Source organism: Ovis aries, chromosome 2 (genome assembly GCF_016772045.2).
Source record: "Ovis aries strain OAR_USU_Benz2616 breed Rambouillet chromosome 2, ARS-UI_Ramb_v3.0, whole genome shotgun sequence".
NCBI classification, from domain to species: domain Eukaryota; kingdom Metazoa; phylum Chordata; class Mammalia; order Artiodactyla; family Bovidae; genus Ovis; species Ovis aries.
The window spans coordinates 31,312,591-31,337,304 of NC_056055.1; the positions used below are offsets into that span (position 1 = coordinate 31,312,591).

At 43.7% G+C, this 24,714-nt stretch overlaps 1 protein-coding gene and 1 long non-coding RNA gene across 7 annotated transcripts in view; both read right to left on the reverse strand.

The window, feature by feature from the left end:
• Nucleotides 1–24,714, reverse strand: part of AOPEP (aminopeptidase O (putative)) — a 411,872-nt gene that overhangs the window by 38,683 nt on the left and 348,475 nt on the right. The gene's annotated exons all lie outside the window — the stretch shown is intronic.
• On the reverse strand, nt 1,307–24,038 carry LOC132659149 (uncharacterized). Its single transcript, XR_009599148.1, has 2 exons — nt 21,196–24,038; nt 1,307–21,083 (listed from the first exon to the last, which is right to left on the reverse strand). It is a non-coding gene; the product is annotated as an uncharacterized LOC132659149 (long non-coding RNA).

The following is a 24,714-nucleotide window of genomic DNA, read 5'->3' on the forward strand; positions in this document are numbered from 1 at the left end:
CACTTCTTGCTTCCCGCTGCTCTCAACTAACTTAATCTAAGTTTAATTACGAAGACTGACATCTGTCCTCGGAGTCTGTTCCTCTCTCAAAGCAAGGAATGATTCAAATTAGAAGCATGAGGACAATGGATTATTAATGAAAGAAACTAAAATCCAAGTATCCTGGTCTCAGTGGAGCTGCGGCCTGTGGTGCAGCAACCGTGGAACTCTCTTGGTTCCAGAGCCGAGATTCCGGTGAGTGCGCGGGATCCCTCACTACGGACAGAAGCCCTGAGTTTTTCGCCAGAGGACAGAGCCACCAGCGTCCACCGGGAAGGGACAGCAAGTCTCCGCAGGGAAGAAATGGTGTATGTTTGGGGGCGGAAGGGGGGTGTATGGGTGGGGAGGGCGGTTTAGGGAATCTCATGTGACTCCAGCCCCAAAGCCCGACTCCAGGAACGGTTCAACCACGCAAGGGGTTCTTCCTCCCTACTCTGGACACTCACCCGACACTGGCTGTGAGGACCCGGCTTAAGTCCGCCACCCGTGACACTGTCCAGGGCGGCCTCCGTGGCCTGAGCATCAGCCCACCGCGCGCGGAAGGCACTGCCAGGGTGAGACAGTAGTGGGGCGGGGGGCGGGGGCGGGGGCGGGGGCGGGGAAGGGGTGGGGTTGCCGGGGGCAACCGCGAAGGGGCAACCTGGTCCTACCCCGCCCCCTCTCTCCAGAGCTGCGGCCCGCTCTCCGCAGCGCACTGCGCGCTCCGTGTGCCGGCCCTGCCTGCTGCAGGCGATGAAACTATCCCTGAATAACCGTCCTTTCCTCCGAACGCCTCAACAGCCGGCACTGGGAGCACCTTCCCGCGAGTCATCTACAACCCGGGTCTAAGCCCGCCGGGCTACTCACCTAGTGACCTTGGGCGCAAGTTCTGCGACTTTCCTTCTCCCATCCATTAAAAACTCCACCCCGCTCTCAAGGGTGTCAGTAAAGGGTCAGGAAATCAGGAAACAACCACCCCTGGCGCCCTCTCCATCTTTATAAAGACCCTCTCCGCTGGCTCTCGGGAGTGAATCTACAATGGCCCACCGTTCTCCCCAAAGCTCCTTAAAAGACCAACTGTGCAGACAAGTAGCAGAGGGTGAAGAATGCAGCCAGAACCAGTTGCCCACGATGCTCCTCTCTCCTCCCCGGAGATTTCCAGGGTCTCCCCCAACCCTCTTCATCAGGCCTGCACTCTTGTAAGGACTTGGATTATTACACCCACTTTGCCCACCACGGCCAGGCTGGAGGAGTTTCACTAATTTGCACAACTCTGAGCCCCGACTTCCCATCTCTCTGTCCTCTGACTAAAACTATGACATGTGTGACCAAATGTGTGTTGTTCAATATGCTCATTTCCAGTTCCGATCCCAATGTGAACCTATATCCCCCTGCCTGGAATTCTCTTGTGCTCACTATGTGAATCACTTTCCTAGGGCTACCTTTTTCAAGAAGCCTCCCAGAAACAATTTGTGCTTTTTGGGTTTTGTCCTCTGATTCATCCCATGTAGGCAGTTCTATTAGGCCCTGTAACACAAGCATTAGAGTGCTGCTGTGCAGATGCTCAAATTTCTGAGCTCCTTGCAGGCCTGGGGTGTCTTCTTCCAATCTCCCCACCCCCCAGGACCCACCACAGTCAATTCTGAATTAATGTAACCTGTCTTGTAGCAGGATCAAAGTTTCAACCTTGAGCCCATTAACACTAATTTTTAGCAACTAAATGAAGAAAATTTGTTAGAATCAGTTCAACCTTAGAAGAAAAAATTTAAGGTAATAACTTAAAAAAAATCTTACACCATTAATTTCAGAGGAAAAGAAAGCCTTTACAGGTAAATGGTATATCTATTTTCAGGGACATTTTCTACTACGAAGCTGTTGACAGATTAACCAGAGAAGCTCTTGCTTTATGCAAATACAGATGGCGCTTTTCTCCCTGGGAACTTCACACATCTATTATCTCAGTTGACTTTGCCATGGCCTTGGGGTGGGAGTGAGGGGGAGAAAGAACGCACTTCCCAAAATTTTAGGAGAGATGACGGTAAAGGTCTCCTGCATTGCAGGCAGATTCTTTACCTTTGAGCCACCAAGAAGGCCCTAGCCACCTAACATACAAAATGGTTAAAACTACATAAAATTTTAACAGATGTGCACACCAAACAGGATGTTTATAGTGTTAAAAATAGAGTATCATTTTTATTGGAGGTTTTCCTTTGAAGCTATGTTAATAAAAACAAATTATAGCACAAAAACGTTCACAAACATGATTAATTGAGTTAATGAAACTATAATACTTGGATCGCTCTTTTGAATAGAAGTGAAGTGAAGTGAAGTCACTCAGTGGTGTCTGACTCTTTGCAACCCCATGGACTGTAGCCCGCCAGGCTCCTCTGTCCATGGGATTCTCCAGGCAAGAATACTGGAGTAGGTTACCATTTCCTTCTCCAGGGGATCTTCCCGACCCAGGGATCAAACCGGGGTCTCCCACATTGGAGGCAGACGCTTTAACCTCTGAAATGCCAATTCCCCCCAATCTAAAATTATAAATTATTTGGATGTCACACTTACAATTTCTCTTTATATTTAGCAGTGGATATAGTAGTAAAATAAAACCTGACAAGCTAAAAATATAAATGACTTTTTTCCATTGTGTTATGGCATATATGTGTGTGTACAAGTATATGAAAGTGTTAGTCTTTTAGTCCGACTCTTTGCGACCCCCTGAACTGTAGCCTGCCAGGCCCCTCTGTCCATGAGAATTCTCCTGCAAGAATACAGAGGAAGAAGCCATTCCCTTTCCTAGGAGATCTTCCTGACCCTGGGATCAAACCCAGGTCTCCTGCAATGGTAGGCAGATTCTTTATCGTCTGAGCCACCAGGGAAGTGTGTGTGTGTGATGTGTGTGTGTGTGTGGGGGGTGTGTGTGTGTGGTGTGTGTCCCACCAGGGAAGTGTGTGTGTGTGGTGTGAGTGTGTCTGTCTCTGTGTGTTTTTCCTATGAAACTGTAAAAGAAGCTTTAAAAACCATTTCTATCACCACACCCTGTATTTGCCTTCTACCCAGCCTTCTGAGCGCCCCAATTCACTCACCCTTTAATTATCAACGTTCTCTGGTATAGGAAGTGGGACACTGTGTGTGCAAGTGCCTGTGTGCGCACGCTCAGTTGTGTCCTACTCTTTTGTGAACCTATGGACTATGGCCAGCCACGCTCCTCTGTCAATGCGTCTCTCCAGGCAAGAATACTGGAGCAGGTTGCCATTTCCTTCTCCAGCGGATATCCGTCCTGACGCAGGGATCGAATTCATGTCTTCTGTGTTAGCAGGCGGAGTCTTTACCACTGAGCCACCTGGGAAGCCAATCAGGGTAGCAGCCACCTACCAATCCCTAGAACCTGTGACTATATTAGGTTACATGGCAAAGGGAAATTAACATTGTTAATCAATTGACCTAAAGATGGGGAATGATCCTGGATGGTCCAGGAGGGCCCAATACTACACAAGGTCCTTGTACATGAGGAAGGGAGGGAGGAAAGAGACAATCAGAGAGATGGCAGCATGCGACAGACTCTGCCTAACACCTTGCTAGTTTTGAAAGCGGAGGAATGCAGGGACTCAAAAAGCTGAAAAGTCAAGGAAATGAATTTTTTCCTAGCGCCTCCAGAAAGAAATAAAGGCCTGATGACAGCCTGATGTTAACCAAGTGAAACTGATTTGGATGTCTGACCTCCAGATACTGTAAGACAATAAATCTGTGTTGTTTTAAGTCACTGGATTTGTGGTAATTTGTTACAGCAGAAATAGAAAACTAATACATCTGGGTTCTGAGTTCCTCTAATAATCAACCTTACTGCTTTTTAATGCTTGGCTCAACATGTGAGGAAAACAAAAGCAATCTTTAAAATCCCTCAGCTATACCTGAACTCTAATCTTCTAAGGGAGACAATTTCTTCCAAGTTCCTCCTCTCACCTCTGCCCAAGTACACATCTTTATGGGGGGGATTTCAGGCTCATTTCTAGTGGCTGTAAAGTTTGCGGGGTCATTGGGGTGGGATGAGAAGGAAGAAAGCTGGATAGGAGGTCTAAAAGCCCTTTGGGGCCTGGTTCCTAACTGCCTGGCTGCTTTTACAGTGCCAAGGAGGCCAGGGCAGAGCATGTCAATGAAACAAAGGACAAACATGAAACAAAGCGCCATAAGCAACCACGTCTTGATCAAATCTAGGAGCGATTCAAGTTAATGAGTAACATAACCCCACCACCTTTTTCATGGCTTTAATTATTACAGCCAGTAAAAAATATTCAGGCCATCTCTGTTTAGGGATGTTTTATTTACCCCTAAAGGCTAAAGTCTTCATTAAATGCAGAAGAGTTGTGTTCAATTCAACACATATGGTGAGATCACAGGCCAGTTTACCCTAATTTTTAAAGTGTCATTCTCCCTTCCCCCAAACACAGACACACAAATACCATACACATGGACTCTGAATACACAGAACTGCAATTACAATCTGGCTATATCAGGTTTTATATTATGACATAACTGGCTTAAAAGTCAGTCTTATTTATGAATAGTTTTCCCTTATTTTCTGTTTCTGTAGAATGAATCAATCTTTTCATGAGGCCATTTCCTACACTGTTCAGGGGGCATGTTACTGCTTCTATCAGGGTCTTCCTTTGCCCCTAAGTGTTTCATTCACATAGGTTAAACCTGGTAAGGTCCTGAATGGCAGAGGACCTTTTGGTTTGAAGAGCCTGACAAAGTGTGTAAGTAGCAAAAGGAAAGGGAAAGAGGCTGGAACAACCCACACATTCTCAAGATCAACACCGGTATTCTTTTTTCCATTGTGGAGAGACTTTGTCGGGGAACTGCCTGATTAGGATGTTTTCCAAAGTTCACACTGTTACCTTTTCCAAAGGAAAATCATTAAACAGCTGTATCTTTCCAGGTAAACTCTTCACTGAAGAATGAAGTACAATTCTTTATTATGTCTTACATTAGAAAAGCCATTTCCTCCAATCATTCCTCACCAGGATGTGTTTTTTATCTTTTACTCTCACCTGGCATTACTGCCTATGGAAATGAAATGGCATGAGAGAAGATGGGATCATTCAAAATTAAGTTACCGCACCCCTTCAAGAGGAGGCTGAGCTGAGGGTGGTTCTGTGGTGCACAGACGGCCCCACCTCCACGAACATGCAGGAGGGAGAGGACAAGAAAGTCTGCGGCACCAACAGGCGTCTCTTGGAGCATGTGGTCAGAGACCAGTGAAGGGAATGGGGGGGGAGGAATACACCTCTGCTCTTCCCTTTAATCTCAGGAATGGAGACGGGATCTGGGGCAGGACTGGAAAATGTGGTGCTTCAGGCAATGGGAAGTAACCCCAGACAAAACACTGCTGGGCCTGCGCTTCTCACCTTTCTCCTTTAGAAAAAGGTACTCATCATGTGGCTTACAATGGTCTAAGGCTAGAAGCTAAACTTGTCTTTGTATTTAATTGTCAATTTTAGTGGCAGAATTGCACATGATATACAGCCCTGTTCAGTCTCTAGTTCTCGGAAAACTATTTCTGGCAGCTATATTCTAAAGGGGGGGAAATAAAATGCAGACTAAAGAGGCTGGGCATTAAATTTTTACAAAGGACAGGAAAGCAATGGCCGTTTGATTTCATACACTCCTATCAATGTAGATGGCAAGCCTGTAGGAAGGGGCTTGGGGAAGCAGAGCCCACTGGTGAAGCTATCGGTTCAAAGTCGCCTGACACCGTGCTCCTCGATCCCTTACTGAAGTCCCATACTCTCCTCTTCTAGTTCCTCTTACATGCTTCTAATGCTATTCTTATTATAATCCCAGAATTAAATTAAAATAGCATCTTTAACATGCTTTAGTTCTGTGGGAAAAGGAAATTATCAATCATGCAGTAACTATAAAAAAAATTAACATCCTGAAAACTGTTTTTACAAAATCTGAATTAAAAAATGTCAACAATCTTATTTAATCTGCCATCACAAATCATTGTTCTTGACAATAAATAACGTCTGTGGCTATTTAAAGATTTCTTAAAACCAGTAACTTAAGAAATGAATAAGTATATAAATGTTTATATATATAAACAACCATGATGCCCATAGCAGGGATAAACAAATTAGCAAACTCATAAGTTGTTTCTGTTTGTACAGCTTGCCCTAAAGCTTTTGAGAGAAGTATTTCTTAAGTAAAATGCTGTGTTTCGCTGGTAAGAGAGGACTTGCTTAAAACTGTGGTTTCATTTTTGGTGAAGCCATGAAAAATTAGCATTGAAGGTAACCATGTAAAAATACATGGACTTGTTTCTATTAGTAGCACAGTATATTATTGACTTATTATTCATAAAAATATCATTCTTAAACCTGCCAATGTAATTACAGTCACTTAATTTTTGTGCTATGAAAGTAAAGAACAACTTGTGACCACCTCCTTTGAGCACAGGAATAAAGGTAAAGATGGCAGGATGTCTGGCTTCCCCGTTACAGGAGAGTTTCAAGCCCAAAGGCACTGAATCGCTTGTCTGCAGGTACAGAGGTTAGAACTCTGGTGCAGGCTTGTCCCCAGAGCTCTGAACAGTGCTATCACTACACAGAACAAATCCAGTTTTTAAAATCCTATCTCAAAGGGCTTATTATTTTTTATCCCCTCAGTATTATTTTTATTTGGACCTGTCTCAATTGATCCACAACGTTCAACATGCAGACTCCAGACGCATATCAAGTGGCCTGCCTGATCCCCTCCTCACCCTCCCTGCCATCACACTATTACATGTTTAAAGACACTGAACACATACCCATAGGTGTTCCATCTGACTGACTTCTGTCCACCCAGCAGATCCACAATAACCCTTGTTTTCAGACCCAGAGCTGGTCACTTCTCCATGTGAATCTAAACAGTGCCTAATTTAACAAGATCACTTAGACTGCTAAATTTACAGGCAACCACATTAAATCCACCTCTTCTATAAGCTAACCAAGGTTATCTTCAAGGTCAAATATCCAATAGCAGTATTAAACCACCTGGACAATGGGACTGCTCCCATCATCTCCCCTCTCGTGGCAGGCGAGGCACTGACAAGCACCTGTCCATTCAGAACTGGATACTTAAATATTTGAATCCAAAGAGCTTCTACAGGAAAAAATGACTGGGAGACAGCAATGAAGCCAATATTCATCCAGTACCCCTTTAAGCACTGAGCACTCTGCTGGCTCTAACAAGATCCATAACTTCTAAGGATTTTAACACAGGGCTAATTAAAAAGTACAGGAAAAGAAATTCTCTTTCAGGGGACCTCAAAAGTAGAATACCCATGATTTGCCTGGACTGAAAAAAAGAGCATTTCACAACAAACGGAGTTATTTACAGCTGCTTTGTCTTCATTTCCTAGGTTTAACTACCAGAATCTCTTAAATTGTCAGTTGCCTGGATTTATCTGCTGTAGTTACAGAGTGTTGTGGCCAACAGAGGTTATATCATTAAGCTGTCTATAATTTTATTTGCTTTCTGGAGGAAGAGTATATGTGTTTTATATTCAGATTTAAAATTTGTGTAAGTTGCCTAGAAACCAAAGCACAGAAGAATTCACAGCCTGATGCACACTAAATGAAGCTACTGGAAATGGTATGTTTCCCCAACCACACTCTAGGTTGGGCTCATTCCCATCTAGCCTGCCATTCCAGGTTAATGATATCTAGTTTTCCAGAGAGTTCGGTTTAGTTATACCATTGCTTTGTATAAAACTGGAGAGAAATCAGTGTGTCTTTCTGCTCTGCTTGAAGGCACTTTATCTTCAAGAAACGTGTGTCCTTCCTCCTATACATCGTCCTCCACTGTCAGGACAGTGTGTGTAGCTTCAGATTGGGGAGAATGAGATTTAAGTGGTAAAGAACTTGCTTTGCATGGAGCATGGGTGGACAAATGGATGGATAAATAGATGGAAGGTTTCTCACCCTAGAAGCATCTCCCACACTGAAAAACGTCCATCCAAGGAGCACCATGTACTTGGTACCTGTCTGAGATGCCACCATTCCCACCGACACCACACTTCACGGTCACACTGTGTAAATGGGGGCTCAGTCAGAAAGGTGGCCAGGATCACCTTATCTGAGAGTGAACCAGACACTGGCCCTTAGGAATTTCTTAGCTTGACCTGCCAGGTAACAGGCCACACAATTTAAATAACTCACTTATAATGTTGCCACAGTTTTCAGGACTAATCGCTTCCCTTCTCCAGGAGTGTTTAAAAGCCTACAGAGAGCAGGTGAAGAAGCGTGAACAGAGCTCATGGAGTTTTCTTTTTAGTTTCGTAAAGTCGACAGTTAACTATTCCTGAAACATTCTTTATTCAGGTCTCTAGCATTCTCCTAGAAGAAACTGTGTCCAGAACAAAGGTTATGCTTTACTTACTCCACGAAATTAAGGGTGGAAGAGAAATGTGGCTACCTCAAGGGGAAAATGCAAGTTAAACTCCTTGGAAAACGCGTGAATTCATCAGGTTTTGGTGCTGAGACACTATGTTTTGTTTTTCAGTATCATCTCAAACAATAAAACCCTGCACACACTTTATAACCAAATGAGGCAATACTCTGACAATGACTTCAGGTGCCAAGGACAAAAATATTTTTCATGGTTATTTGTACAATCATTTTCTATTAGTGAACTCTAATCAGCTTTCTGGGTAAAATAACCAAAGGAAGACTTCTGGTTAAAATAAACAATTCTTAAAACAGTTAGAGGTTGTTAAAAAAAACTTCCCTCTCTTTTAAAAGTCACAATACAGGCTAAAAGCTGAGCAAAAAATGTTATTCCTAAAACGCCACGAAACAGTTACCTCTACCCAAACCAAACTACCATCAGTGCTCTGAGGTCTTTTTGGTAAAACACTTCAAAAGCCTCTATGGGTTCCCCTACAGTTTTCATGCCCACTCAAGACACATCATACTTCTGCGATGTTCAAACTAAAAAAAAGCATTATCTGCTAAAAATGAAACATCTAACAGATGCTACCACTCTCTACAAGTGGCACATTGAGAAGGTACATCTTGCCAAATCACAGTTAGCATCTGATCCCCTAAGAGTTGAACAGGCAAGAGAAGACACTTGAGGCATTGATGCAAGGACAAGCTTGTGGTCAGGCTGGAAGAACAAGATCACAGGGCTCCAAAACCCACAGCCCCACTCGGCTGATTGCAAGCCTAAAATCTCGAGGTCAGACGTGGGACTCGTGGCAACAGCTTTCCTCCCTCTCAGTTGCATCATGCCTGGTGACACGTGGAACAGACTGTGATGTTTTCCCCACACTGAAAAAAAAATTCCCTGCCATTCTGACATCTGCTGAAAGGGATGCAATGCCACACTTTTCTTTTTTAAGAGCAAGAAAATACGTATTTTGTTTTATGGCCAACATTTAAGATAATTAAGGAGTAAGGGAAGCTTTTCAAAAAAAGATTAAATACCTTTATAAAGGATGAAAGACGTTCCCCCACCTTCCATTATGATTTTGTCATTTTAAAAGTACTACTCTTAGGAATTTATTTAAAATTTAGAATTTTGTTTCCATAGGCAAAGATTAAAAGAAAGTAGGACCTACCAGACAAATTCTATCTTTATAAATTATAACTTTAAAAATAAAATAAAAAGATTTTACTTTCATATTTTCAAATAGCTAATTTTTTAAAAAGTGTCCCTGAGTGGCTCAGGGGTAAGGAATCCATCTGCCAATGCAGGAGACTTGGGTTCGATCTCTGAGTCAGAAAGATCCCCTGGAGAAGGAAATGGTAATTTAGTCCAGTATTCTTGCCTGGGAAACCCCATGGACAGAGTTGCCTGATGTGCAGTTCACCAAGTCACAAAAGAGTTGGACACAACTTAGCAACCAAACAACAAAAAGCTGAGAAATCAGTGGTAAGATCTTGAAAAAGCAATCAAGGTCACTGGAAGATGGCAACTGGGCTCAACCTTAGGCTCAGAGAGGTGCTCACACAGGATCATATGTGTACACCCGCATAAAGGAACTCTTAAACACAGCAAGAATTTGTAAAGACATCTCAGTCACTAGGTGGCAAAAATATAGGGAGATTTAAAACACAAGTATTTGTATAATCCTCTGTATTCAAGAAAACTCAGTGTGACCCGAGTTACAACAGGAGCGTCTCCTAGAGGTCTAGGCGTCTCACGCTCATGTCCTAGGTGACGCGTACGAAAGCTCAGGGAGGAGGCGCACTGAGAGCACAAATCAAGGGGGGTGGGCACCTGCTTTCACTGACAGACAAGCTGGGCCACGAGCAACTTCTTTAAAACCCGTTCTCTGAATCTGGTGTCAAAGGAATTCGTACAGAGAAGAGCAAATCACCAATATAAAGGAGACTTCTTAGGGTTTCACCACTGCTTAGATAATTCAAGATGTTCTGACTGTTCCTCAACCTCAGTCACACAGCTGACTCTGGGCACTGACCGCTCCCAGGGGACACAGAACAGGAGCAGACTTTTCAAATATGCCAACAGTTAATGTCCACAGTTTCAGGAGAAAAGTGGTATGTGGTTATTGTTAAAAATGTTTCCAAACTATTAAATGAAATGCTATGTGTATAGGATGTCTTTCCACTTCAATCCCAGGTTGATAACACTAAAACCAAATAGTATCACTCAATCCAACCCAGTCATGAAAGAGAATGGCAGCAAGGCCTGCCCGTCAAGCTCCTCTTTTCTAGAGGTTCATATTACATCACTGAAACAGTATATCCTTTATCCCAGTGTGGTTCTTGTCAAATCAAAGATGGTCAGCTGATCAGAATTGAAAGCATTATTGTTCCAACCTTTCTCCATTAAAAACATGAGGATATTTACATCTTCCAAACAAGCACCTTTAGCCTTTGGCTCATAAAAACTGATTCAGTGTGGCTTAAGGACAAAATTATTAATATCCACATAGGAAATCCCATGGACAGTGGGTTACAGTTCATGGGGTTGCAAAAAAGTGGGACATGACTGAGCAACTAAACAAACAACAAAAAACAAAGACTTTCAAGTGGGCTTCCCTGGCAGCTTAGTGGCAAGAATCTGCCTGTCAAGCAAGAGACCTGGGTTTGATCCCTGGGTCAGGAAGATCCCCTGGAGAAGGAAATGGCAACCCACTCCAGTATTCCTGACTGGGAAATCCCATGGACGGAGGGTTCCTGGTGGGCTGCGGTTCATGGGGTCGCAGAGTCAGACACCAGACATGACTTAGGGACTAAACAATAGCAAGAGACTTTCAAGACCAGGTCTTTACTTTAAAAGTGTTTCAACCTCAAGCCTTATCCCATGTGTGCCCCAATTACAATGTCCAAGTTATAAGGAGCATGGTCTCAGATTCTCTTATGTCTGTGTCTGCTGGTAATTTGTGTTTACCAGCTTTTCCCTTGGATATCCTGATGTTATTTCATCAAATACACCTATATAGTAAGAAAGGAGAAAATGGGGGCATAAAGTATGTTTTTAGTGGGTATCTGACACATTTTTCTTTGTCAAAGATCCCCCTTATGAAGATACTTAAGCTACTATTCAAAAGTAGAGTTAAGAATAAAGTTAAAATAATTGCTGCATACTTCTTGGCTTTTAGCATGAAATCAGAATATTGATTACATTTCACATGTATCTGAAAAAATATAGCTTTCAAACATACCCTGCAGGACTCCAGACCAAACTTCTAATAGAAGACAAAGTGGGGACATGGCCTCAACATGTCATTTAGAAAGCAATTCTCTCATTTTTGATAGTTTCCCTGCACTAACACAGCTGACAGCAAAACAGGGGCAGAGAACAACATACAAAAATTTTAAAGCCTCCATTTGATTAAGCACATAATGTAATTTAATATTATAAATTTCAATTTACAGTATACAACATTTAATTGCTCACACATGAGATTTCTGGCATTTAACTTCTGCCTACATGATAGTATTTCTGAAATGTCACAAAATAAAAACAAAAAAACAGTATTGTGATTTGTTGATGCTGCTACTAAGTTGCTTCAGTCGTGTCCGACTCTGTGCGACCCCATAGATGGCAGCCCACCAGGCTCCCCCGTCCCTGGGATTCTCCAGGAGAGAATACTGGAGTGGGTTGCCATTTCCTTCTCCAACACATGAAAGTCGCTCAGTCATGTCCAACTCTCAGCGACCCTACGGACTGCAGCCCACCAGGCTCCTCTGTCCATGGGATTTTCCAGGCAAGAGTGCTGGAGTAGGGTGCCATTGCCTTCTCCATGTGATTTGCTGACTCTCACCAAAGAGTCAATGTAAAGCTCATGTTTCTAAATGTCAGAAATTCCTGATGTGGTATTTTTGGTGAAAGGCATATTAACTAGATTAAATTTATTATTAACTATATTATCATATAATTAACCTAACGTTTTATTTTCAAGAGGGGCACTGTGAGTCACAGAATTGTACCTTCAGTGAATCTCATTTAACATGAAGAGTCACTGACAAATGGGGAGAGGACCACACATGTAAACCCATCAATTCTCACGGCTCACCATAGCACCTATGGAAGAAAGACGAGCCAAAGTAACAAGGTCGGAAGGAGAGTAAAACTAGACAAAGAGGTTCTGAAAGAGGGAAGGAGTCACTGTGTGAGCTGTTGCAGGGACCAAAGATGAGAACGGAGACACATGCTGGGCACTTGGCACCAGAACTGGCAGCTGGGAGGAGAGACCAGTACCAGAATGAAGAACAAAGGCAGCAAAAGAAGAGGCGAAATGAGGACGCACCAAGCTGGCACCTCAACTGTGCCAACCACCAGTGTCCATGACCCAGGCACAGAGAACTACCTCAGAGGTTAGTAGCACCCAGTCATGGGGCTATTCTCAGCTATCTGGGTTGGCTGAAGTCAACCAAGTCAGGTGTGCCTCCAGCTGCACTTTCCAATCTCCTGGGACGTTATATGGGTGTCCCCCAAATAGCAAAAATAGCCATTCTAAAATGAACTCTAGTGTTCAAGCACGTGGCCCAATGTTAGAAAACCCTTCTCCCCATTACACACAGGAGCACACACATACCCTACCCAGCGGACCTCTGACCGGTCCCACTGGACGCCTGAGGTGAAGGTGAACATTGCTGCCTTTCACCGCTCCCCCAAAGACAGAGGAAAAACACCTCTCAATCTCACCCTGCAGCTTCTGTGTCAACGCAAGCACCTTTGAACAACAAAACTTACTTATATCAAACAAGTCTGAGAGGCATGTTTTAAAGTGCCTCGTAATGCCTGCCTCATCTCCCCAGAGGCAAAGTCCTCTCTGGTCCTGAAGGACAGGCCTCCTGATTAGCCACGTGAGGTCAAACAGACCACGAGGCCCAGAATGGCTCCCCTGCACCTGCACAACACCCGGCCAGCCCCAGTACTCCGAGAAGGCCAGGAGGTGTAACCACAGCTCCGAGGGGTGACCGAAAAGGAGGGCACGCTACCAGAAGCTGGCCTCAGCGAGTCAGGGCCTGCAGTGTCTTCTCGGACACATGAGACAAAGCATATCTTCAGACCTACTCCGAATCATACCAGAGGCTTTCTGGCCCCCTCGCATTAGTGTGAGATGCTGGAACACGTGCCTTCTGATCAGGTCCCTTTCCATGTTATGCTCAATACAGCAGGATGAGAGAAACCACAAAGTGCAATAAACTTACTCATGTCCCCCTGTAAACACTGGAGGAAGAGGTCTTTAGCAGAAACACGTGTAATCAAAAGAAGGGGTGGGGTCTGCAACATCCAAGCCCCTTGGCTGTGGCACACAGCTGACAAATGTTGAGAACCCTCCACAGATACATGGGAACATGCTGAAAGGCAGGAGCAGAGAGCATTCACCTGCCTGAACTGAGGTTACATTTTGAAAAGCGAACCTAAAATGACATGATCCAGTGAGAGCTGAGGGAGTTTATTAATTCTCCCACCCTCTGAAATTTGGGCTGAAAGAGGATACAGAGTTGAGGTTCAGCAGCTTTCTGGTGCCTCATGGGAGTAAACCCCAAAGGTCCCTTTTCGTCTTCAGGAGCATGCAGTTCAGACCTCAAGCTCTGCCCATCGGCCACCACCAGGGCGCCCGCACAGGGCTGTGTTCCCTAAATGGTGAGGTGTCAATCAGGTATAAGCTTTTCCAGAAAGCTGCTCTGAGGAACTTATCTCCTCCTCACGTTCAGATGGAGACCCACCTGACACCACGTTCTGGTTGTCTGGGAACACAAGGAGCACAGCCAACATGCTCTGTTACTGGACGCTGTGAGGGAAAGCACCCTCACGACATCTTCTTAAACTAAGAAGAGCAGATGCACGAAGAACAAATACAGAGAGAGGCACTGACTCCATTTCATTCAAGTAAACACAGGTAAATGAAGGGAAATGTATCGCCAAAATAATGAACGCTCCTCACCCACACAAACGTGCATCTGACATGTACTTGTGTGTGCTACAACTTCGCTTGTGTGTGCCTGCACACTGCAGAGACGAACTGGGCACTGCAAACACCAGACTCCCCACCGGCCTGGAACCATACCTCACCAGGAGGGGTCCTCACTGATGCAGAGAGCAAGATGGGTCAGAAAAGCCAGCCAGGCCAGAAGATAAAACAAAATACCCAAAGTAGCAACACATCACAGTAATAACCCCTTTCAGGATTCAATTATGCTACTTTGAAGTTAAGACTATTTGCATTAAAAAAAAAGAAGACTATTTGCATTTTAATAAAAGCCAGAAAGCAGACCATTGTGTAACTGCATATTCCTTAGGAATAAGTCGAGAGTATCAATTTCACCATAACTCTTAAAGTAGAACAGAAATGGCCTCACAGTTAATTGCTGAACAGAGAGGCTCATCTTCCATAATTTCTATATTGTGACTACAAGCTCCACACGCAAGTCACGAGGCGAGCTAGCAGCATACCCTCCGATCTTGAAACGGATGTCAGTTTGATTCACACTGAGAGAAGAGGAGGAAAAACAGCACTCTGCTGCCACTTTTAACACTGACTGTCACACACAGAAAGTCAAAGGTAAAAGGAGTCATCCCCAGGCCCTCATCACCCAGTCCAACCATCCATTCAGGAGACAGTGGTATCAGATTAGTCTGCATTTCTAAAAGTTTACTCCAGGACACTGGGGATTGTTTCCAAATGGATTTAGTTAAGGTATACAAGTCCTAGAGAAAGCCAGGACTATGGCTGCAGTTAAATGTTGATTCCAATACTCATCAATCAAGTCATCTTTTACGACAAGCAAAAGATCTTTCCAAAGACACAGCTGAATCACTGAATTTTTTGAAAAAAAAAAAAACCAATAATCTGAATGAACCACCTTGGAAGTCACAGAGTAGAAGTGACAAATAAAAAGCATGCTCTTATTCTTTTTCAATATTTATTTCCACCAAAAGATTTAAAGGACAAATACCAAAATATTAAGAGTAAGTAGCTCTCTGGATAACTGGATTACCAGTAGTTTTCAATTTTCTTCTTTACACCTTCTTAGATTTCCTGTATTTTCTCTAACAGACAGTATCACTTTTATAATGAGAAAAAAAACTGTTAAATTTCCTTGACTCATGGTTTGTTTGAAACTGAAGGCCAGGCCTGAATACACCTAGCTGAAATAGAAAAACAGGAAAGGTGCCACACCAGAAAACAAAACTGAGTTATCCTGGGCAGAACCTGGAACTTACCATGGCTGCAACAGTCAACGTGGCATTCAGTCCAGATTTCCAAAGTCTCAGCAACATGAACTGGTGGAGCACGGAGGCCACCGAATCAGCCCTGCTGGGCATGCTGTGATCCACACCATCCTGTGGTGTCACCCAGACTTCACCAAGGGACTCTCTGAGGCGCACGTGAAGGGTTAGGGGAAACTCAGCTTTTCATGTTAACAGGGGCTCGGTTATCACTAATAAAACCAAATTAAAGTTAATTCCAACCTCCTGCCCCTGAGTAAACCTTTCTCAATAGCTCCCATGATATGGCTGAATTCACTTTTTTCCTCTTTACCGTGTTCCCTGATAAGCTCCTGGAGAAGGTGTTTATAATCACTGAAACATCCAAGATATAATTAATAACAGATACAAGGAAGAGTAGAACATTATTAGAAAAATTTACAAACTGATCAGTGCTAAAACAGCCAGTAAAATGCTAGGTCTCGCAAACCCTACAGTGAAGGAGTGAATGGCGCGACACCAAGTTGCCGGAGCAGTGAACAGAGGGTGGGCAGGTGCCCACAAGCTTGGGAGGGCACTGGGAGCTCAGGCGGGAGAAATGCAGAGCGCAGGGAGAAGGGCACCTGCGCCTGAGCGCGCCGACCAACCACGGTGCTGAGAAAACGCAGCCTGGGAAGGCGTGGCTCTGGGGTGGGGGGGTGGCGATGGGGCTCAGCTCCTGTCAGACACACACACCTGCTAAATGGCAAAGGCTGGGAAAATTGAGACTGGTAAAACGATCTGAGGTCTGAGTCTGTGCAACACCCCAAAGGAATTCAGTCATGTTATCACGAAGCCTGACAGCTTCATTCTTCACTCTCATCTCTGCTCCACACCTCCCAACCGCATCTCTTCCCAGAAGTATGTGGTTGGCCTCTTGATATCACTGCTTCCCCACTTAGAGGACACAGGGACAGGGATGATTCTGCATTGGGGAAGGCAGCAAGTACAGAAGGCTGCATCCTAGGGAATACCACAGGGCCCATTAGAGAACCAGTTTACAGAGATGAGCACAGGCCAAAGACACGCAAGCACCTCCCCCTTACCAGGACGCTCTGCTCCACGGGCACTGCCTGAGAGCTGGGGCTGCTGCCCCGTCACCTCTGCCCCTTCCCTCCACACACACGCAAACATTTAATATTTTGGTAATGTGGACCAAAAGCCTTTCGTAACTTGGAGTCCATGGCTCTCACGGTATCAGAAACAATGCCTCACTTTTAAAACTATCGTGAAATGAAATTCTGCGATATCGTAACTCACATGACACATATGGGGAGACCTTAACAGAATGTCTCATCTCTGACACAAAGGAGAATTAACAGGAAAGTTTTTCAGAATGCATTGATTCAGATCTCGGTATTTCCAAGCCTCAGTACCCTGTAAGACACAGTGAAGCACTGAGAGGCCTAAGGAGTCCCCATAAACACAGCGCTATTAAAACTAAGCAGGTGTGTGGTGTAGTTACTCAGATACAAAAGCATTCCCACTGATGACAAGATTTTTTGAAATGGCAAACAACTCTTGGGAAAATTCAACAAAATACCATCTTCCTAGGTTTACCTGGCACTTACATTCCTAGATAATTTAGTAAACATTAAAGCTGTATATATAAAAGAGCTTAAAGCCTAAATATTAGACACAGATTTTTCACCTGTGTAACTCTCCAGCACACACCTGGAGACTGTGTGGGAGGCAGTGTAACTCCTTGCCACGCTGGAAACTGCTATGCATCGTACACTCAAGGTTCCTGGACTGAACCCACTGAAGGCCAGGAGTACCCCCAGTCCCTGTAACCCCCACAGCACCCCCATGGGGGTGATTCTGCCCTGTGAGAACCATTCCCCTTCACCAAACTGCGCCCACAATGATAAAGCACCTACGGAAGCCAGACTAATTCATGCAATTCATATTCAGCTGAGGCTGTCTCTTGGGCTCCCAGATCACAAGAAAAGCATCTCTGCCACCATCTCCCTCCCACAGGCTTCTGTCACTTGGGTGCCTCTGGTCTTTTCCTCTCGTGAGGTAAGGTGCCTGCCCTCCCTAAGAGTATTACATTTAACCTGGTCGGTGCTAAAGCCCATTTTGGATCATCACAAAGGACAGATGGGCCTGTAACAAGCGTTCTGAGACTCCTGCTTCTGCTCACACCACCACAGCGGTCATGAACTTCACTCGTGATGCAAGGGCTGTTTTACCAGAATGCTTGGTCATGACTGATTATATGACTTATTTAGAAAATAAGTTTATTTGATAAGCTCACTGCCAGAATAAAACATACCTGCAGAACCTAGGATAAACAAAATAATGAGCAACTTTCAACACTTGGCCTTGAAAGTGTATAGTAATCCCTGCTATGTCAAGTGATATGACAGATTCTTCCTGACAATATTTGTGAGGTCTCTGGAAATAGCCCAGATTTATACAAACATCCTTTAGTTGCATTTTTAATAACGAAACCTTAAAAGCTACCCAATTCTGTAAGCTAGAAACTTTACCATTTAATTATTTAAAGCACCATAAAACATGATTCTATATTTACATGTGTCTACTCTATATTAAAACAAGGTTCATAATCAGAAATATAAACTTACAACCTTTGGTTTGAATAATAAGAGAAACTAAAAAAAGAAATGTACAAATATAAAATCCCTCCTAAAAGTAAACTAATCTAATTTTATATCAAGTTTATAAGAAAAAAAAACCAAAATAGAAAGTTGACAAACTATTACAGCCAAGCCTGCTGGCAGAATCTAGACCTTAGAGAGAATCGAGTGCAAGGATTGTGATTTTAGTTAACACGTATTAAAGATATTTGAAAAACTGCAAAAACCTGAAAATTGTTCCTACTTTTCTTCTGGGCAGAAGAATATTTTAAAAATAGTCAAAGATTAAGGTTATTCCTTAAATATGGTCTGTGATTAAGGATGTGGAAAAAACAGAAGCCTCATACATCACTGGTAGGAACGTAATAGGGTGTAACATTTGGGAAAACAATCTGGCAGGTTCGTAAAAAGTTAAACGTAAATTTACTGTATGACTTTTTTTTAACTATCCAAGAGGACTAAAAGCATATAGCCACCAAAAAAAAAAAAAAAACCCAAAACACCACTCAAAACATAATAAAAAGACTTCACACATATCCACACAAAAACTTATGTGAGTCTTTAAGCTGAAAGTTTGAAAGTTAGTTGCACAGTTGTGTCTGACTCTGCAATCCCACGGACTGTAGCCTGCCAGGTTCCTTTGTCCATGGAACTCTCCAGGCAAGAGTACTGGAGTGGGTTGTCATTTCCTTTTCCAGGGTATCTTCCCAACCTGGGGACTGAACCCAGGTCTCCTGCATTGCAGGCAGATTCTTTTACCAACTGAGCAACTAGGGATAAAGATAGCCCCAAACCAGAAACAACCCCAAGGTCCATCTCCTGTGAATAGACATACAAAAATGTGGTATATCCACATAACAGAATACTCAGTGAGTTCAGTTCAGTTCAGTCGCTCAGTCGTATCTGACTCTTTGCGACCCCATGAATGGCGGCATGCCAGGCCTCCCTGTCCATCACCATCTCCTGGAGTTACTCAAACTCACATCCATCGAGTCGGTGATGTCATCCAGCCATCTCATCCTCTGTTGTCCCTTTTCCTCCTGCCCCCAATCCCTCCCAGCATCAAAGTCTTTTCCGATGAGTCAACTCTTCCCATGAGGTGGCCAAAGTACTGGAGTTTCAGCTTTAGCATCAGTCCTTTCAAAGAACACCCAGGGCTGATCTCCTTCAGAATGGACTGGTTGGATCTCCTTATAGTCCAAGGGACTCTCAAGAGTCTTCTCCAACACCACAGTTCAAAAGCATCAATTCTTCGGTGCTCAGCTTTCTTCACAGTCCAACTCTCACATCCATACATGACCACAGGAAAAACCATAGCCTTGACTAGACGGACCTTAGTGGCAAAGTAACATCTCTGCTTTTGAATGTGCTATCTAGGTTGGTCATAACTTTTCTTCCAAGGAGTAAGCATCTTTTAATGTCATGGCTGCAATCACCATCTGCAGTGATTTTGGAGCCCCCAAAAAAGAGTCTGACACTATTCCCCATCTATTTCCCATGAAGTGATGTTAGGAATAAAAAGGGACAAACTACTGACACAGGCCACAATGTGGATGCACCGTCAAACACATTAAGTGAAAGGGGGCAAATACATGGAACCATATACTGTGTTATTCCACTGATATGAAATCCAGAAAAGGCAAACTTATAGTATTAAAAACAGGAAGTAGATTACTGGTTGCCCAGTGCTTGGGAGATGGGGGGAAATAGGAGTGACTGCTAATTGCCACCAGGGATCTTCCTGAGATGATGGAAATTTTCTAAAACTGGATTCTGGTGCTGACTGCACAACTTGGGAAATTTTCTAAAAACCAGTGAATTGTACATTGAATTATATGATATGTACATTACACCCTACACAAGCAGTTAACAACACATATATACACACAGAGAGTCTACAGTTGAAGCCCTGGACAGCTACAAAGTGTTAAATCTGTGTTTTGGTTGTCTCTCTTATTTTCTTGACTCCAGAGTGGAAAAGATGACATCAGGCTATTAACATTATGAGAATGCAGAATTTTGCCATTCAATTTCCTCTTAAAGATAATAAAGGAGCATGAGGGGAGGGAGTCATGCAAGAGGAGCAAATAAATCTGCTCTTTCCTTATTATGCGGTTCAAATCGGGTCATGGCCCTATTAGCCAGTAACCACGAGTAGCTTACTTATTACTGGGCGCTGCCGGCGGGGGCAGTGCTGGGGCCTGGGAACAGAGTCCAGCCCCCTACGAACACAAGCAAGACCTTTGTAATGGGCAAAGCCAGGCCAGGCACTAGGCTATGCACGATAATAGACATCCAAAGCAATTAAGAAATGAGAAACTACAGAAATTCTTATGTACTAAAATCTTACGTTCATGTATTAAAATCTAACACAAGCCACTTACCTCAAACTTAGGTTTTGTTAAAATCGGTATCAACTCAATAATTTTACACAATCAGAAGAACGTCATCTGGTGAATCAGGCACACTGCACAACAGCCCAAGTCAGCCTACGACGCCTGCACTCCCATCTCTCGAGAGAGGCAACTTTCGCCAAGCAGCTACTAAACAAACGCACTAGCTCTGCTTTGCAGACTCATGACGGACCGTCTCTGCAACAGGACAAGGGACTAGGTGGCATCTGGCACTGCTACTACAGAACCAGAACGGGCTCTGGGGCTAAGTCTCAGTGCCATGGGCTGACGCGGCTCATAGACGCAAGGTTGCAAGGGTCAGGGTGACAAGCGTACGGAACAGCCCCTGCTGGAAAAAGGGTCATGAAAGAAATAAGTGTGAGGATAAGCTAATCAGAGTCTCTGGAGTTTCCTGACCACCCACAGCCAGGCCAACAAGACTGCCCCTGCCATCTACTCACAGAAGGTCCCAGCTGGCAGCTTCAGAGCATGCACCATGTCCGGAAGACATGCATTTTAGGACCATCATATATATCCCTGTATAAAAGTTTCTGAATAGGGGAGAGAAAAAAAAAACAAAACATAAATGGTTAAGAGGGCCAATCTGATACAAACGGTGTGGAATTATTTTTAGTTGAAGTGGATAGGATCTTATGAAAATGAAATGTTGTGGAAAAGAATATTCAGGCAGGAAAAGGGAAATACTATATTTGTCCCCTGCTCTCCCACTGCTCTTAAGCATTTCCTCTACTCTGGGAAGAAAGCAATAAAACTGTTCTCCCTCTGCTCAGAGACACAGTGATCAACAGACCTACTGGCAGACCTGGTGCTTGGGCTTGGAGTACAGAAAAACACCACCTCACACTGCTGTGGCTCTCAGCTGAGAGGTGCCCCCTTGGCCTGTGAAATCCCTCCAGTAGTTCTCACTGCTCTGCCTGGGAGGAAATGGGGAGAATGTTCCAGTGGCCTCCTGAGGGGCCCATACCACCCTGACCACTTCTGAGCCTGCAGCTGAACTGCACCCCGACTGCTCTCTGTCAACAGAGGTAAGAATATTCCAAGAATGCCAAGGACTAACAAAAATGACCAGCAGTGTGTTCTCATGACTCATTCCCCTCGTCCCATCCCACTTTCTCTCCTCATTCCTTAATCTCTATTTAAAATACACTTCACAAGGGAAAAGGAGGGATTCGGTGAATAAAAGTGGCAACCTTCATAATCTGATGGAGCAAGCTGGCTAGTATAACATCTGACATGAAAATTACCCTACATTTTAAAAAAAAGTACTTTCCTTCCCATAAAAAATTTAAGCATGCTCATAATTTAGAGGGCATGTGGAGTTTAAATCGTTAACAATTAAAAAGCCAAAGTCAGTCCATAGAGTTTTGTCCAATGACCCTTTTAACTACTTGAAAATGAGATCTGATTATCAAGTACTGTTACAGCTTATCTCTAAAGATTTCTTCCCCCAAAATATTGATCCTGGGTTTACATGAGCAAGGACATTCTGAGAAGCCTTCTTAAAATCAGGCACAACCCACGACTCATAGTTGAGACAAACACTGGGCCCATTTCTTCTGTGTCTGGGTGGGTTACTATTAGTAAGTCAGTACCTGGGGAAACTTACTACTCCGAGTCAGCTAGACATAAGAATCATATTACTGCAAACTCAGACTTCGGTAGCTATAGGATATGTGTATGGGGTTATCTCAACACTTGTTTTCGAAAGCTTCTTGGATGCTCAGTACATCAACAAGCACTTTATTTCTTGATGGCCACACTTTTTGCAAACTAAGATCACTTTAATTAAGACCTGAAGCCAAATCAATAACACAGCTCTGATGACGTCAGCTAAAATTCTCTTTGGAGGATCCCAGTGGAAACTTCCAACAAAATGCGAGGCAGCGTTCCCCTGAGGCAGTGGCCCCAGAAAGCAGATTCCTGTGTCAGCTTGGGAGACAGGTGCACCTCGAGGCATGACTGGGACCTGTCAAGGCAGTGATGAGGCTGCCTCCTTGGTCTTAACTCTGGGGACACTTCAGCTGGTCCTACAGACACCAGCCTAATGTTCAAAACTCACACCCTTATGGCCATTCTCCCATGATTACATTCCTTGGTCTAGCTTACTGGTTCTCAGGGTTCCTTCTGTTCTCATTAATACACCACCAATAACAAATGACTTTATGCCCTGGTAAGAAAAAGCCCTTTATGCCCTGAAAAAGACCATCATCAATAACATTAATAACTACTGCTGGTGAGCAGCGACACAGTGCCAGCTCTTTAGTAAGTGCTTTGCGGTAACTATTTTACAGATGAGGAAACTGAGGCTTACACGGGCTAGTTTATTCAAGATAAAAAAGCTAGTAAGAGGTGAATATGGCATTTCAATACCATGAAGGACTCTAGTGGGGAGGAAATGTACTTTACGATTTCAATTTACTTCTAAGAGTGCAGATGACCCACAAGGCATTAGCTGCAGCCATCTCCAAAGTTCTGTGGAGAGAGAAGTTAATGGAAACCACACATGTTCCGGGAAAAGAAGAAAAAAAGTGTCTGTTCACAACAGATTAACATTTCTCTTGCCAAGAAAACTAGAGTCGGGAAACTGCCTGGGAAGTAAATGTTCTTGACAACTGAACTCTTCTCTACTGAGCTATTGTTAAAACTGAACTATTGTCAAAACAGTATTTTATTGTTTACTTATTTTAATTTTGAATTATTTCTGATATTAAGATTTACTATAATGAGTTGTCTTTTTTAAAAAGGAAGTTACTTTTAAATATGCCGTTAACAGTTTTTCACAGAAAAATTCCCACCACGAGTACCACAGAAATACATCTTTCTTTTTAACCTTCATTTAAATAATGTGTCTCACCCTCCAAGATTATTGGAAGATTACTTTAAAGACAAGTAACAAGAATACTGAAGGTCACATATATTTATAACACAGCCCTCTCTCTTCTCTGTAACAGTGTATGATTGCAAAACAGGTCTGATATAAAAAAATTAAAAACCGAGAAACTATGAATACGTGTTCATACACTATAACAAGCACTTCTGGTGTTTTACTCGCTTCTCCTCCTAGTCAAGAATCTGAACACCAGAGCAAGGAGTCTCATAGCAACAAGTCAGATTTCCTCTCTCCTTTTATCTGGAACTCCACTGGATTACAGCAGGTCCCCAAAAACCCACTGTGAAGTTGAGCAAAACTAAGCAGAAAAGTATGTTTCACCTTCTGTTCTGGAGACAGGTTTGCTCCACCTTCGCTTTCTCCACTGAGCCTCTCCCGAGGACAGCTCACAATGACAATGACTCTGCATTATGCACAGGGCAGTTCCAGGGAAGCATGAGTCAGAGTCAGACGCAGACGCAAACAGCGCCAGCTCTGGAAATAGCGGCTGCAGCCTTCCTCCAAGACGGGAGATAGTGGCCACAGATCAGGCCTCGGCCCAAACCTCCCCTGCTCAGAGGTCAAAGGCCAGTGAAATGGGTAAACTGTGTGTGTTCGCACGCACAGGCACCCAAGCCATACATGCACAGTAGTACATCAGTGACCCTCTGTCGGAAGATAGTTCAGCGTCATTTAGATCTGTCTTACGATAACCCAGTGCTCTAAGATTAGGTAATGCTACTGTTAACCATGCCAGTGACTTAACGTTTAATAAAGACTCAAAGTACACCAGGTGTTAGCAATACAGGAGTATCAACCAGCGCATTCTCTCCAGCACCTTTCATGGGAAGGGCGCCTTCAACACAAATGGAACAAACGGCTCAGTACCTGCCTTTTCTGTTCACCTGTCCATCTGGGAAACTACCTGCCAGTTGTGTTGCAGAGAACACACAGCCAGTTCCTTCCCTAAACCATAATATTCCCATTCCCTTTGTCCTGCCAATAGTAGAGAGTTCTGGGGAGCTAAACTTTCCATAACCCAAGTTCAGCATTTATTGATACTACTGTTTTGGGGGTAGAACTGGTGTCA